Source organism: Rhinolophus ferrumequinum, chromosome 14 (genome assembly GCF_004115265.2).
Source record: "Rhinolophus ferrumequinum isolate MPI-CBG mRhiFer1 chromosome 14, mRhiFer1_v1.p, whole genome shotgun sequence".
NCBI classification, from domain to species: Eukaryota; Metazoa; Chordata; class Mammalia; order Chiroptera; family Rhinolophidae; genus Rhinolophus; species Rhinolophus ferrumequinum.
In genome coordinates this window covers 4833243-4843683 of record NC_046297.1, presented here as the reverse complement: position 1 = coordinate 4843683, position 10441 = coordinate 4833243, and the positions used below count along the sequence as shown (strand labels likewise).

General features: G+C 43.6%; 1 long non-coding RNA gene across 1 annotated transcript; it reads right to left on the bottom strand.

Annotated features, from left to right (window-relative positions):
* Positions 1-1251: 1251 nt before the first annotated feature.
* Positions 1252-9936, bottom strand: LOC117033794 (uncharacterized). The gene is made up of 3 exons (XR_004424950.1): positions 9839-9936; positions 4809-5032; positions 1252-1366 (listed from the first exon to the last, which is right to left on the bottom strand). It is a non-coding gene; the product is annotated as an uncharacterized LOC117033794 (long non-coding RNA).
* Between the last annotated feature and the right edge of the window lie 505 nt (positions 9937-10441).

The following is a 10441-nucleotide window of genomic DNA, read 5'->3' as shown; positions in this document are numbered from 1 at the left end:
ACGAGTCTTAGTGTTTTCCTCCGTAAAACAGGGCTATGCCTGGAGCAATCAGAGCTAGCATTTAGAGGGTCCTGCATCCTATGCACCAGGGACTTTTCTAAAAAGTTTCCATACACTCACTCAGTCACTAATACTTCATCTAACATCCAGCATTCATTTAGGAGAAGGGGGAGTGAGCTGGGCGGGCTCCACCTGCTCCACCAGGAAGCCTACCCTGCAGATCAGGCAAGGGCGTCCTGGACAGGTCCCTGTCTGAACCTTCAGTTCCGATGGGGAGGCATCAGCAAGAGATCAGAGGCTAGGAGGAGAGATGCTGGGTATTCCCTCCCCACTTCCTCCTTGGTTTAGCAGCCCTCTCCTAATTCGTGTACGTTGGGGTGTTTCCCCCAGCCTAAAACTCCTGCCTCTGTTCCATAGATCCTCCTCTCACGGGGCTCTCCCTCAGCGCCTTCAGGCCTGTGCTAATGACTTCCTGCTGTTGCTGGCCTTCTGCACCCCAGAACCCCTTTCTTGTACCCTAAACTCCCCTCGCACATCTGTAAGACCCTTCATTAAAGTGTCTTGATTTCAACCCTGCGAGCGGAACGCTCTGCCTTGCTGGGACCTAGACTCTTCCCGGGATTTACGACTGTAACATTTCAGTCAACTGCTTGTTAGGGTATCTTTTTTTTTTTTTAATTTTTATTGGGGAACAGTGTGTTTTTCCAGGACTCATCAGCTCCAAGTCAAGTTGTTGTTTTCAATCCAGTTGTGGGGGGAAGGGTATCTTAAACAAACTTTTATTTTGTTTGGTTTTTAATGAATTGGTATGTTAGGAAATATAATCTTGCATTTCAATTGTTTTAAAAAAGAAAAAAACCAACAGGTTTGTTTCTAATTTGAACTAGTTCGCTATCTTTGAAAAAAAGGAAGAAAAAGGTCTCTTTCATTTGGTTCACACTTCAGGGAAAGGGCATTTGGGATTTGATTTAGTTGTGGAGTTCAACAAATTAGCCTGGTAAATGAGACATGGGTTGGTTGAGTTCAGGTTCAAGCACAGAACCCTGAAATACTAGAGAAGATGATTGGGGTAAATTGGTTTCTCTGAGTGGGACTAATGCATACTCTAATTGTGGGGCATTCCTAGAATGGTACAAATGCAAGGGCTTCCTAGTAATAAAACAAAATTAGAGATCCTCACTTAAACGAAAGGCTCATCAGCCACTGAATTTCCCAATGCATACACGGGGTATGATCAACACGGTAAATGCTGCTGCTGACCACCATCCAAGGGAGAGGCAGGGATCTTCAACATGGGAAGCGGCGCGTGGAATCTTACAGTGTGCGACAAGTTTCAACTGGTTCGGTGCAGTCAGTCGGGTGTGAGCTACAGTAGAGAGAAGGTGTGTTTTAAAGTGTGGCATAAATCACGGATCATGAACAGCACATTAACATGAAAGGGGCAAATGGTTTCATCCTCCATCCTGACAACGCTCTGTGTCACACATCACTTCTGGTACGGCAATTTCTGTCAAATAAAAACGTTACGGTGTGTCCTCATCCACCTTATTCACCGGATCTGGCACCGTGCGACTTCTGGCTCTTCCTAAAGTCAAAATGATTCAGGGCATTGAGGCAGCCACGACAGCACAACTAAAGACACTCACGAAAGAGGACTTCCAGAACTGCTTCAGAAAGTGGCAAGAACGATGTGTTCAGAGCAAGAGGTAATATTCTGAGGGGGGGTTAATGGCAATGTGTCTTTTACTGTAACAATTTTTTTTTTAGTTTAAACATTCATAGTTTTTGATCACACCTTATAGTTTAGCTTCTTAAACAAAATCATGACAAACTGTGTACATGTTTTCTGACTGCTGTTGTCTCTCGTTTTTTCCTAAATGAGTTCCTTTCTAATTAATTAGATCAATGTTTCTCAAAATATGGACCCATACCATCACCAGAATTTTTTTAGAAATGCAATTTTCTTTTTTGGTGCACGCCCTAGGTCTACTAAGTTGGAAATTCAGGACGTGGGCACAGCCAATCTGGGGCTTCACAAGCCTTGTTGGGGTTGGGCTCTACTTAGAGGTCAAGCTCACATTATTAGTTTCATGTGTGTGTCCGTGACAAGATAACAGGGACAACTGATGGAGTGCCCAAAGACATCAGTGACAGAGCCAGTGTTTGACCTCGGACAACCTAACTCCAGAGCTTAGCTTCCCGGCCACTGTGCTAGAATGCCTCCCAAACGGCCATAGAGAGGCAAGACACGAACGCAGTAGGAAACCCTAAAATGGAAAACTCGAGAAACAATATTCACTTAAACTTTTAACCCTCAAACATCCCTAATATGAAAAGGCAGTACCTATTTAGAATAACATGTATTTGCTTCACTATTTTTATTGCGTAGAAAATGTCAAGATGTAATTTTGCTAATGCACATCGAAATTTCCAAGCACAAGTCTCTGGTTATCTTGTAACTAAATGAGTGTTCACGTTTTTGCTATTGAAAGCCAGTTTCCTTGCTTAATGAAAACCAGATAGAACTGTCTAGGACAATAGGTCTGTGAGTCTCTCTCTCTCTCTCTCTCTCTCTCTCTCTCTCTCTCTCTCGGAGCCAGATCTCACAGCTTCCTGAGCAAAGCAAAAAAATGGACCAGAAAAGCAGGGATGCGGGTGTGGGGGGGTGATTTCTAATCTAGGGATTCCCTTAGTCAGAAACTATGATGTTTCACAATGCAGGCGTTTCTTTAATCTCACATTGAATAATGTATAATGGTTTAGAGAAAGATATAATAAGAGATCCCTATGTTCCCAAGCCAGTAATTTGGGATGTTGCTAGTTCCTCCCTCTCTCGCCCCCGAACACAAGCTGTCACCGAGCCCCGCTGATTCTGGCTGCCAAACCATTCTCACCCTACCTTTTCCTTTCCCTTCTCATTATAACAGCCTCGATTTAGGACCTAGACTCTCAGTTGGTCTTCGTCTCTCCTGCTCACTCCTGAGAACTGTCCTTTCGCTAACACCATACTGTCCCCTGTTGTAAGTGCCGCCCACAGCCCGGCCGGCCCATCCCACCTGGTGGGATCCGTGGAAGTCGGTGCTCCCACCTCCTCCATGACTCCAGCCATGGTTCAGTGCTCTGCTGTCCACGCCAATCTGCCTCAGACCACCCCGGCTCTGCTTCCAGCAGGTTCCTCTACCTGGAATTCCCTTTCTCGTCCTCGGCCCAGAAGGAACGACATCCTTTTTCTTTCAAAACGTCAGTCCGAGTGGGCCTTCCTGGCGCCGCGAGCACAGGACAGGGAGGTCTCTCTCCCTTGCCGACTCTGTGCCTTAGACACAGCCTCACAACCCATCACTGGGTAGTGTAGGTGTTTTCTGGCATGCCTGTGTCAGTCTGGACGGCTAGAGGCTACCCACAATGCCTTGCACAAAAGTGGCGCACATAATGTAAGGAATGATTGTGTTCATCGATACTGTATAACAGGCTTTAGCTGTGTTAGAGGATGTCGGGCATGGGTACAACTTCAAAATCGTTTCTCTCCCACACAAATGTTTTCACATGCCAAAGGCTTGGGGTTGAAGTTGCTTCACGGCCTCTGCCACCTCCAGCACGTGCTCACCCTTGGTCTTCAGACATGGAGTAAAAGCAAAAATGGTTTCGTCGACCACAAAAACCTCCTTCCTGTTGTTGAAGTTACATCACTGTGCCATAAAGGAATCTTAGAGAAAAGCTAGCCGACCAACTTATCTGCCTCATTCTGCCTTAATCACACGTTTCAGGTTGTCTAGTCCAGATACGTCTAGGTGTATGCCCAAGGAATTTGATTTTGAAAATGAACTTGAACTGACTGGATTATGTGGCCTAACAATTAACCTCAACCTTCATCTTTTAAAAGCTCGAGATAGAAAACAAAATGTAAATGTGTTCATTAACAATAAAAGATACAGACGTGTTCAAAGACCTTGCTATTCCTACCCACTCCTGTCTCAAACAGGAGGTAAACTGAGAAATGAGCGCGAGGGCTGCTTGTTGCGTGTCACTCTGAGCAGAGAGAAACGGCTGATGTCATGTGGGCGCACCAGTAAAAAGCCAGGTGACTTGGGCCTGTCTTCACTGTCACAGAGCACACTTATTCTCTGGGGCCTGACCAACTGTGCGCGACAGTCAGTGACCTCCTACGTGCAGGAGAAACACTACCAGTGTTGTGTTGGGGGGAGGGGTCCGGTCACTCCCACTGCGTAGGTTCGTGCTCCCCACTAACCATTTCATCTTGGTTTGTTTGGTGGAGACAGAGGGCATAACAGGCAGCCACCTCAGAACCCACCCTCCCTCACTCTTGACTTTCCCAAGCACCTTCACTGCTTGGCCTTTGGTCCCGGTCTGACCGCTTGATCCTAGTTATGATTTTCCCTTCCCCTCAGTCACCTTCCAGGTAAACCAGGGAATAAGGCAGGCAGTCACCCTGATGAGACCTGGATGGTCGCAGTTTTGTCAGTCACCCATCCAATCAGTCTGTCTCATCGACAGAAGACAGGTCTCACCCTCCCTGTTTTTATACTTTCCGCTTTTATTCTCAGAGAAGAACATTCTGGAAGCACCTAGCCCACAGATGTTCCCTAGATACTGAGTGTGCCTAACACATGATGCTCTTGACAATAACTGCTCCGAGATACTTTTTTGGAAAAGCAAGATGTTAAATGCAACACAAGGAGCTGAAGTATTCTCCCACTGACCCTTCAAAACACTTCCCTTCCTGCCACCACTCAAAGCAGAAGGCAGGAGGCGACCTTCACCGAGTCCCAGCAGCTACAAGAGTCACTCACTTCCGGAGGCTGGAGAGAGAGGCTCTGTTCACCTTCCCTCGTGTTCTACGTGGTCGCAGAGGCTCCGAGGAGTGGCTGTGCACAGGTGTTCTCGGTGCGGCTCACCAGTTGGCTTCATTTACTTTTTCTGTTCCACTCTTGGAACACCTGACATCTCGCCCAAGGTTGGCCACGATCACTCATCGCCCTGAAGGCTTGTGCATTTTCTGCATCCTCTTTCACACCTGTACAAAAAGGATAAAAACACTTGGTCTTGGTCTACTCTACAGCTATAAACCAATGTCAGCTAAGAAGAAGAAGGACATTATTCAATGTACTCTTTTTCTCAGGCTTTAATCCTGGTTGCTGCAGTTTGGGCACTTCTCTGAAAGGTGATTCTTAATTATTTATATAATACAGAAAACACACAAGAAACCCTAAGCCTCTTTCAGTATGTGACTCACAACTTGTTTGTAGCCACATGCAAATTAAACAATTATCTTTGCACAATATTAGTGTAGTTTGGTGCTCAGCTATACTACAGCCATCCACTTAGAAATGTTAAATAAAACTTCCCAGTGTTTCTGGGAGGATCATTGGTTCTGTGGACCCTTTCCAATAGATTTACGCATCCTCACCCCCCGTCCCACCTTGATTCCTGATTCTTCCTACTCCTCCTCACAAAATACTTAGGATGACTGCTTACACATCTGTGCTGGGGACCATACAGAGGACACAAATGGAAACATGCCTTACCTTGAAGAAGTTTATAATTTTACAGAATACACTGATATGTAACATATGAACAGCAAAGGAAGTAGAGTAAGGCACTGCAATATTAGATTAGATTAGATTTAGAAAATCTGTATTTGGGGCAAGTGTATTTAGATTTCATAGAACTAGATAGGGCCAATAATCCCAACTTCCAAGCACAGAACGGGCAGTAATATAATCCAGTGGTGAAGAGATGGCATTGGAGCCAGGCCGGCCTGGGCTCCCAGCCCAACTCCATCACTCACCTGCTTTGTGGCTAATTATGTGACCACATCCTTTGGACCTTGGCATTCAGCCCTCTAAGCCTCCGCTTCCTCTTCTGTAAAACGGGGCTAATAACGCTTTCGTGCTTGTTGATTAAGCGATATAAATCATAGGGAAGCACTGAGCACAGTGCCGGGACGTAGTAAGAAATCAACAAATAGTTGTGTTTTAGAACTCCGGTGCTTTATATTCATTCGAAGACTTTGCAGATACATCATCTTACTTGATTTGGACATCATTTGGGTAGAGGAGATGAGATGGGTGTTATATACCCCTCACAACCTCCCCTGTTCCACTCATCCACCTTCCATCCAGCTGGAATGAACAGAAATGGTGCGCTCAAGGTAGCGACAGTACCAGCACCAAAACTGGTCTAGAGCTCTTCCCACTCTCTCACCGACTAGGAGGCATGGCCATAGGCCATCTCAGGTCCAGACACAGTGATGTCCTGTTAGCAATCACTGTTCTCTGACCTCCTGGGACAACTTTGTAGAAAACATGGAAGATTTCAAGGACTACTTGAGTGGTGGGGAAAAGGTGACTTTTAGATGAGGTCAAGAATTGGTACTTAGCCCTGCTTGGGGAGAAAGTTCACCAGAGGTGAATTCTAAGGGGATAGATCCAAAGCCTAAGGAAATTTTAATCAAATATGCCTAAGAAGAATAGAGATTTATCGATTTCTTTCTGTAAATTCAGAATATTACCTCTCATATAACTAATAAAAATTAACTTGGGGTGGGGGGGGTGGGTGAAAAAGGTAAAGGGGAATATAGTCGATAATATTGTGGTAAGTTTGCATGGTGACGGTTATTAGAATTAGTGGGGTGATCACATCGTAAGGTATAGAAATGTCAAATTACTATATTGTACACCTGAAACTAATATTGTATGCCAACTGTACTTTTGAAAAATGTGTTTGATTTTCTACTGTTATTGGCCAGTGTATTCTTCCATGTTACTTTAAAAATGTAATGGAAAAGCAGTAGAAATTGATACGTTTTGTATTTTTCAAGGATAATTCCTGTTGTTTAATTGCACCAAACTGGTATAAGGGAATTATTCCAAGTAAGGAGACCATCCTCTGAAAATATCTATTCTAATGCTTCACAAAACAGACTGTTGAATAAATTCACTTTTTTTGTTGTTGTTGTTTTTACAGAACTGGACAGCAATATCTACTGGGAATCCTGGCTAGTCATCAAGCTATCCTAAAGATACTCGATTTCTTTTTTCTGAATACGTGACTATTTTCTCATTTGCAACCCTGAGTGAAAATCCCCAAATATGCCTGGCCCCAAATTCCGTACAAAAATTTCCAGAGCAAATGACATTCATTCAATCTTACCCCTTATCCTAGCTGACCACTTTCATTTTGCACTGAATTTTAATCAAGGTTACCAAATTTATGAGTTAATCTGAGTCAGCTTCTAAAGTATCACATTAACACCGAAGACATTTAAATACAAGGATTGAGACCAATACATCACCACTCACACACTCAGGCCTTTCTCCCTGTCTGTCTTCGGCCAAATTACTATTATCTCTTATCTGGCATTTTACGATAGCTTCTGAAATTGGTTTCTTCAGTTTAACTCTGCCACCTTCCATCGAGTCTCAGCACACAGGGGTCAAAGTGATATTTTTAAATAAATTAGATCATGTCATGTCCCAGCTTCAATTCCTCCAAGTGTTGACCACTGCACTCAAAATAAAATTCAAATTTCTCACCACGGCCAATGACAACCTACGTGACCTGCTTTAGCTCTTTTCTTGTCTGTCTTCCCCTCATTTCTATGTTCCTTTGAACTCCGCAGGCTTCTCTATGTTTCTCAAGGAAGTCTAGTGTGTCCCTTGCCCAGGTCTTCGGCCCTGGAACTTCCATCAGGAATACCTGACTCCTGGATTTCACACATCTGGATTCTGCTTTCTTCAGGTCTCAGCCATTCCCTGTTCATCTCTGTAATGTTGCCCCCAGACCACCCAGCCCCTTTCTGGAATGTGATCTCGTCTTATTTCCTTCATGGTACTTGCTACTAAGGACAATTATTTTATTTACAGCTGTCTCTCTGTTTGTCTTCCCTTCCCACTAGATTTTCAGCTCACTGGGGATCTTGCCCTGTTCTCAGCAACACTGAGAACTGTTCTGAGCACATATCGTAGGTAATAGCAGTTGAATTCGTGACAAACTCTTACGAGCTGTATTTTAGAACAAGACAGGAAACACTATAATTGTCCTGTTAAGAATAAAAATTAGAACACCTCAGGGATTAAAACACATATGTAGGAAATTATAAGACCAGTCGTAGAGTCCTCTTCCCCTAGGCCTGAATTTCACATGGTCTGGGCATTATAGCTAGTTACCCCCAATTTCCCCTAATTCTTCAGCTAGCTTGATCACGTACCTCCTCTTCCTTCCCTAAGCAATTTTTGCTAAGCTACTGTTTCGTTCATCCATCACTGCTAACATAATTCACTTATTTCTGAGGCTTACTAGTTTTATTATTGACTCTCTGAAGCTTTGTGATGCTAGTTATGAAGACTATCCTATGAAAATAAACCCTAACATGTGAAAAAAGTCACAGTCTACAGCAGGTCTCACACACTGCATCTATAACAAAGGCTCGGTTGTGCTGTTGCAAGGAAGAGTCAATAATTAGTAACACATTTCTAAAGGTCTCTCTTGCATAATTTTTGTGTCCAGATGTCTATGACATTTGGGTTCTAAAATAGAATTCCAAATACCACACATTCATGCACATTTTCCAAGAATAATTGGATGATTTTTGAGTCTTTCTATTTAATAAACATCAGGACCAAAGATGGACTACTTCACAATATCGAATTTATTCATTTTAAACATCCATTTTGATGTGGAAAGTGTTTGGAATAAACACAATTAAAAGAGTGCCAGATTGTAAGTCCTTTGAAGTTTTTGTTTATGATATGTCTCTTCCAACTGCTAGTAGTGTAAAAATGGAAAGTAATTTACATAAAATTTTTCAATTCACATGTTCTTGGAGATTAACTATTAACAAGAATCCCCACAAAACCCTTTGGTGAAGCCCCATGGCCTGGACTATAAAGTCCAGGCAGTCTAATAAGGTACAGGCTCCCTCTCTGGCGTCGGCCCTGCCTACTTCTCAGCTCCAACAGTTTCGACTCCTCCAAAGTTTGAGCTCCAGGAACACGGAACTGTTTGTCATTCCTGGGCACAGCGCAAGGCTTCTTGCTTCAGTGTCTCTGTGCACGCTGCACCCTTTCCCTCCACTTCTCCCACCTTTGTTCTGTGCAGCCATGAAGTCCCAGCTCCTGTGCCACTTCCTGTAGAAAACCATCTGTGATGCCCTCCAGCCGGGTGTGGCACTTCCGGGGGCCATAACTCCTTCACTGGACTGCACTGCGTTGCAACTGGGGACACCCGTTTCCCACTGGGCCACGGACTACTAAAGGGATCTCCTCTTTGTCTCCAATAGGAGTTACAGTTAAGGGGAGGCATAAAGTATGTGCATCAGGAAACGACATTACAGAAAAGCCAAGGTCAGTCTGCGGTGACTGCTACGTCCAAGAAATCCTCAATTCATTAGAACCAACTAACTGTCTGAATTTATTGGAATTTGTAAAGAGACAATATTTACACTGCTGATGCTTAAAGGAAGTCTCAGGAAGAAAATGTTTTTACCAAGAAAATGAATGAAAAAATAAAAAGGTAATTTCTAGGGTATGTCATAGCATAAGCAAGAGTTAGCGCAATCTTCTAAATCTTCTACATCGCTTCCAGGGGCCACCTCAAAACTATTTAAAAACTACTGGGGTTCCTCAAAACTATTTAAAAAGATCTTTAATTTACTATAGTCTAAATATCAATGTATGTATAATTCAATAATGACGCTGCCTAATACTTGAAATGTATGTTAATATTTGAGGTTAATAAAAAATAAATCCATTTAAAGCAATATTTAACTCACAGAGCCGATGTCATTATACATACATTTTCTCAGTCCCCGTGGTCATACCTTCATTTAACAAACGTTAATATGTGCCAGCCTAATATGTGCCAGAACCCCCGCAGGCACTGGGAGCTCCACTGTGAACAAGTTAGACGTGGCTCCTGTTCTCTGGTGTTTACAGTCTAGTAGGAAAGAGACAACAAACAAATAATAAATAACAAATTGGGTGAGCCCTAGGAAAGAAAACACTGAGAGCTATGCTAGAAAACAATAGGAGAGGAGGAGACAGATATTCAAGCATGGCTTTTCCAGGCAAGTGACTTTTAGACTCAGATCTAAGTTCTAAGAAGCAGCCAGCTCGGAAAGAGGTGAGGGAATAGCGTTCCGGATAGAGGGATCAGCGTATGCAAAGGCCCAGCCAAGAAAGAAGCTCAGGTGTATGAGGAACTGAGATAAAGCCAGCGTGGATTCAGCACTCCTGACAAGCAGTGGGCTGGAGTTAGAGATGTAGGCAAGGCCAGACCGTCCAGTATGAGACACTGCACATATGGGATTTCCTTGTAATTACGTAAGTAGGAAAGAGTGGAGAGGGGTAGGCCACTGTCTATCTAAATTACGTAAGACAATGGTAGCTTGGGCTGCATGCAAGTTTGCACTTAATTGTGTTTC